At 42.4% G+C, this 6,221-nt stretch overlaps 1 non-coding gene across 1 annotated transcript; it reads right to left on the bottom strand.

The window, feature by feature from the left end:
- Positions 1 to 484: 484 nt before the first annotated feature.
- On the bottom strand, positions 485 to 590 carry LOC114670280 (U6 spliceosomal RNA). The gene has a single exon (XR_003719748.1). It is a non-coding gene; the product is annotated as a U6 spliceosomal RNA (small nuclear RNA).
- Between the last annotated feature and the right edge of the window lie 5,631 nt (positions 591 to 6,221).

Here is a 6,221-nt window from a genome sequence, read left to right as displayed (position 1 = left end):
TTTGTATATAGTGTAAGGGTCCAGGTTCATTCATTTGCATGTAGATATCCAGTTTTCCTAAAATCATTTGTTGAAAAAACTCCTTTCTCCACTGACTAGTCTTGGGACTCTAATTTAAAAACTATTGGACTAGGCCGGGCGTGGTGGCTCAAGCCTGTAATCCCAGCACTTTGGGAGGCCGAGGCGGGCGGATCACGAGGTCAGGAGATCGAGACCATCCTGGCTAACACCGTGAAACCCCGTCTCTACTAAAAAATACAAAAAACTAGCCGGGCGTGGTGGAGGGCGCCTGTAGTCCCAGCTACTCAGGAGGCTGAGGCAGAAGAATGGCGTGAACCTGGGGGCACGGAGCTTGCAGTGAGCCGAGATCATGCCACTGCACTCCAGCCTGGGGCACAGAGCAAGACTCCGTCTCAAAAAGAAAAACCCAAAAACTATTGGACTATATGTATGAGAGTTTATTTCTGGACCCTGTATTCTTTTAATTTTTTTAAATAATTTCTCACTTTTGCTTGTCATCCTTGCACAGGGGCATGCTAATCTTCTCTGTATCTTTCCAATTTTAGTATGTGTGCTGCCAAAATGGGCACTTCTGGGCTTTCTTTTCCATTCCATTATTCTATATGTCTATCTGTATGCCAATACTACACAGTTTGTTTGTGTTTTTTGAAACAACATCTCATTCTGTTGCCCAGGCTAGAATACAGTGGCACAATCTTGGCTCACTGCAGCCTCAACCTCCTGGGTTCAAATAATCCTTCCACCTCAGACTCCTGAGTAGCTGAAACTACAGGTGTGCGCCACCATGCCTGGCTAATTTTTGTATCTTTTGTAGATGGGGTTTTGCCATGTTGCCCAGGCTGGACTATACTGTTTTGATCACTGTGGGTTTGTAATAAATTTTAGAATTAGGAAGTATGAGACTTCCAACTTTATTTTTTATTTTTTATTTTTATTTTTTACCAGGTCTCACTCTGTCACTCACGCTAGAGTGCAGTGGCACAATCTCGGCTCATTGCAACCTCCGCCTTTCAAGTGATTCCCCTGCCTCAGCCTCCCGAGTAGCTGGGATTATAGGCACCCACCACCATGCCCGGCTAATTATTTTTTTTGTTTTTGGTAGAGATGAGATGTCTTTTGTTTTGTTTTCTTTTCTTTTCTTTTCCTTTCTTTCTTTCAACGGAGTCTTGCTCTGTCGTCCAGGCTGGAGTGCAGTGGCACAATCTCGGCTCACTGCAACCTCCGCCTCCTGGGTTCAAGCAATTCTCCTGCCTCAGCCTCCCGAGTAGCTGGGATTACAGGCATGCAACACTACGCCCTGCTAATCTTTATATTTTTAGTAGAGACAGGATTTCACCATGTTGGGCAGGCTGGTCTCATACTTGTGACCTCAGGTGATCCACCCACCTTGGCCTCCCAAAGTACTGCAATTACAGGCATGAGATTGTATGTGCAATTACATGCAATTACTCACACCGCAATTAAAGGTGTGAGCTACTGTGCCCGGCCTCAGAGTTGTTCATTTTCAAGATTGCTTTAGCTATTCAGGAACCCTGGCGTCTGAATTTTAGAATGGGTTTTTCTATTTCTTCAAAAAATACCCTTGAGATTTGATAAAAATTGTATTAAATCTATAGACTGCTTTGGTTAATATCAACATCTTAGCAATATTACGTGTTTTAACCCACAAACACAGGATATCTTTCCATTTATTTGTGTCTTCTTTAATTTCTTTTGGCCATGTTTTGTAGTTTTCTTTTCCTTTTTCTTTCTTTCTTTTTTTTTTTTTTTTTGAGACTGGGTTTTGCTCTGTTGCCTAGGCTGCTGGAGTGCAGTGGTGTAATCATGGCTCACTATAGCCTTGACTTCCCAGGCTCAAGTGATCCTCCCACCTCAGTCCCCTGAGTAGCTGGGACTACAGGTGCAAACCACCATGCCTGGCTACTTTTTTTAATTTTTATTTTTGTAGAGACAGAGTCTTGCCAAATTGCCCAGGCTGGTTTCGAACTCCTGGGTTCAAGCAATGCACTTGCCTCAGCCTCCCAAAGTGCTGGGATTACAGGCATGAACCACTGTAACTGGCAGTAGTTTTTAGTGTGTCATTTTTTTACCTCCTTGGCTGAGTTATTCTTCAATATTTTTTTGATGTTATCGTTAATGGAATTATTTTCTTAATTTCCTTTTGGATTATTCATTGTTAGTATATAAAAGTGCAACTGATTTTTGTATGTTGAGATTGTATCCTGCAGCTTTGCTTAATCCATTTTTTAGTTCTAACAGATGTTTTTGGTGGAATATTTGTGGTTTTCTACCTAAAAGATCATGTTGTCTGTGAACATAGATCATTTTATTTCTTCCTTTGCAATTTGATGCTTTTTTTTTTGTCTCACTTAATTGATTGGCTAGGACTTTCAGTGCTATGTTAAATAAAAGTGGTGAAAGTGGGCATCCTTGTTTTGTTTCTGATCTTGGAGAAAAAGTTCTCAGTCTTTTAGCATTGAACATGATGTTAGTTGTGTGTGCTTCTTATATATGGCCTTTATTATGTTGAGGCAGTTTTCTTTTTTTCTTTTTTTTTGAGACGGGGTCTCACTGTGTTGCCCAGGCTGAACCCAAACTCCTGGGCTCAAGTGATTCGCTTGCCTCAGCTTCCCAAAGTGCTGGGATTACAGGTATGAGCCACCACACCCAGTCATGGTTTTCTTCTAACGTCATACATCTTTATTATCCTATATCACATTGTTGATTTTCATATGTTGAACCATCCTTGCATTCCAGGAATAAATCTTACTTAGTCATCATGTATAATATTTTACTTGTCCTATTGAACTCTATTTGCTCATATTTTGTTGAGAATTTCTATGTCAATATTCGCCAAGAATATTCGTCTGTAGTTTTCTTTTCTTGTAGTGTCTGTCTGACTTCCATATCAGGATAGCGCTGGCTTCATATAATGAATTTGGAAGTATTCTTTCCTCTTCAATTTTTTTGAAATTAATTGAAATGCATATAAATCTACTTTTAATAATGTCTGTGGTTAGCATTCAGTTTGCAAGATTCCTGAAAACTTAACAATGGGCTCTCCTGAGCTTGGATGAACTAGCTCCAGCACCATCCTGAAGGTGATCATGCTTGAGGAGCCCTAAAGTGTTCATTTTGTTGTTAACAAGATTCTGTACAGACAGAAGGAAAGAGACTACTTTTTTTATTTTTGTTTAAATTAAGACAGGGTTTCACCATGTTGACGAGGCTGGTCTCAATCTCCTGATCTCATGTGATCCACCTGCCTTGGCCTCCCAAAGTGTCGGGATTACAGGCATGAGCCACTACACCCAGCCAGAAAAGGGACTACTTTTTAATTGAGAAAGGGAACTATTTCTTACTTGCTGAGAAGAAATGCTTTTCCTAATGAGTTCATATGCCTAACAAAAGGACATACATAGAAGTTTTTATTGAAACTGTACTTACATAATAGTGGTTAAAGGGTGGAAGCAACTCAACTATTCATCTGAAATAAAAGAGATAAGTAAATTGTGGTCTATTTATACAATGCAATACTAACCCATCCATAAAGTGAAAGAACTTTAGCTGCATGCGACAACATGGATAAACTTCATATGCATAATGTTGAGTGAAAAGAGTAAGATGCATACACAAAAATACATATCACTTGATTCCACTTATACAAAGCACAAGAATAGGTAAAACCAATTCATATTGTTAGAATCAAGATAGTGGTTACCTCTGGGGAGCTCTTGATTGGGAGAGAGCAATGAGCGAATCTTCCAGATGACTGGAAATGTTCTACATCTTGACATGAGAGGTGGTTATGTGAATGTGTACATATGTAAAATCTCATTGAGCTGTACGCTTAAGATACGTGCATGTTACTGAAAGTTTATTATATTCCAAAAAAAGCTAACAAAATGCCTTTCTTTATTTTTTAATTGTACTTTTAAATTTCAAGAGCCACAGGCTTTTTAAAAAATTGTTTATATTTAAATAAAAATTCCTTCGTATTTCTACTTAGACTGCATTACAGGCTTGTTTTAAGAGCCTAAAAAACAGAGGGGCTAAAAGAAAATTCCTTCCAGCCCCTTGACCCCTTCACTACTCTTTTTTCTAGTGTTCACAATTTAATGTCTTCCTTCCACTCATTCTTGATACCCATGAATGCTGGAACAAAAATGGTTCTGTCTTATTCAACCTTCAGAAAAAGAGCCGAAACCCAGCTCCTTCTCACCATCTCCACTGGTAAGACCAAAGTCCAAGCACGGTCCTCTCTTGTTGGGGTTAGTGCAGTCGCTTCCTGTTATGAACTAAATTATGTCCTCCCAAAATTCATATGCAGAAGCCCTAACCCACGGCGTGACTATATTTGGAGATAGTGCCTTTAAAGAAGTGAAAGGAGATGATAATTGTGGAGCCCTGATTCAATACGACTGTTGTCCTTAGAAAAGGGAGAGACACAGGGGTGCACACACAGAGGACAGGCCATGTGAGGACACAGCACAAAGGTGGCCGTGCACAAGCCAAGGGGAGAAGCCCTTGGAGAAACCAAACCAGCCAACACCTTGATCTGGGACTTCTAGTCTCAGGAACTATAAGAACACAAACGTCCGTTGCTGAAGCTGCCCAGGCTGCAGTATCTTGTTATGGCAGCCCTCGCAGATTAGTACAGCTCCCAATGGGTCTCTCTGTCCTGCCCTTGCCCACAGTAGTCTGTGGTAACACAGAAGCTGGGGAGCCCATTAAGATGTAATCAGGGCACGTCTGTCTTCTTTGTAAAACTGTTAGCTTCTCCTCCACCCAGCAGTAGCCCACAACCTGACGCTGGTCACAAGTCTTGTATCATTCGGCCTCTACTCCCTCTCTGACCTTGTCTCCTACAGTCTCGCCTCCTCGCCTGTGGCCTCTGCTCTTTCTTGGACATTTCAAGCATAGTCCTGTCTTAGGGCCCTTGGCATTGTCCTCCCGCCCCAAACAGGCCTCCTCCAGAGAGCTGCATGACTTGCTATCCACTCCTCCTCCTCCTTCAGGGTGATCCTCAGTGTCCTATTGTCAGTCAGGCCTCTTCCTTCTTTTCTTTTCTTTCCTTTCCTTTTTCTTTTCCTTTCTTTTCTTTTCTTTCTTTTCTTTTTTTTTTTTTTAGACAGAGTTTCATTCTTCTTGCCCAGGCTGGAGTGCAATGGCACGATCTCAGCTCACTGCAATGTCCACCTCCCAGATTCAAGCGATTCTCCTGCCTCAGCCTCCTGAGTAGCTGGGATTACAGGCATGTGCCACCATGCCCAGTTAATTTTGTATTTTCAGTAGAGACAGAGTTTCTGCATGTTGGTCAGGCTGGTCTCAAACTCCTGACCTCGTGATCTACCCGCCTTGGCCTCCCAAAGTGCTGGGATTACAGGCATGAACCATTGCGCCCGACCTCTTTTTCTTTTTCTTTTTCTTTTTTTTTTTTTTTTCCGAGATGGAGTCTTGCTCTGTCACCCAGGCTGGAATGCAGTGGCATAATCTTGGCTCACTGCAACCTCCGCCTCCCAGGTTCAAGCAATTCTCATGCCTCAGCTCCTCGAGTAGCTGGGATTACAGGCGCCCACCACCACTCCAGGCTAATTTTTGTATTTTCGGTAGAGATGGGGTTTCACCATGTTGGCCAGGCTGGTCTTGAACTCCTGGCCTCAAGTAATCGACCTGCCTCAGCCTCCCAAAGTGCTGGAATTACAGGCGTGAGCCACCAAGCCCAGCCTTTCGGTCAGGCATTCTGACCAAGCAACACGGAATAACAAACTCTACCCTCACCCTGACATTCTTTTTCTTTCTTCCAGGAGTTAGGTAAAGTTATTTATGCTACATCTATTCCACTGAAAATTAGGCAATGATCCCACAATTCAAAGTGAATGTGCAGATGTTAAGTGGCATGGGAGAGAAAGTAAACGTAAACAGAAGATATAGAAGAAAATGGAGGGCGTCAGTTTGGATGTTTGTCCCTCCCTCAAACCTCATGTGGAAATTTGATCCAGTGTTGTGGCTGGGTCTAATGGAAGTGTTTGGGTCATGTGGGTGGGCACCTCATGGACAGATTAATCCCTTCCCTGGGGTGGGGGGTTTGAGTCTGTTAGTTCCCTCCAGAGTTGGCTGTTAAGAAGAGCCTGGTGCCTCCCCTCTCTTTCTTTTGCGCTCTTTCTTGCCATGTGATCTCTGCACACACTGGCTCCCCC

Source organism: Macaca mulatta, chromosome 9, assembly GCF_049350105.2.
Source record: "Macaca mulatta isolate MMU2019108-1 chromosome 9, T2T-MMU8v2.0, whole genome shotgun sequence".
Lineage (NCBI taxonomy): Eukaryota > Metazoa > Chordata > Mammalia > Primates > Cercopithecidae > Macaca > Macaca mulatta.
This window is presented reverse-complemented; position numbering and strand designations above follow the sequence as displayed.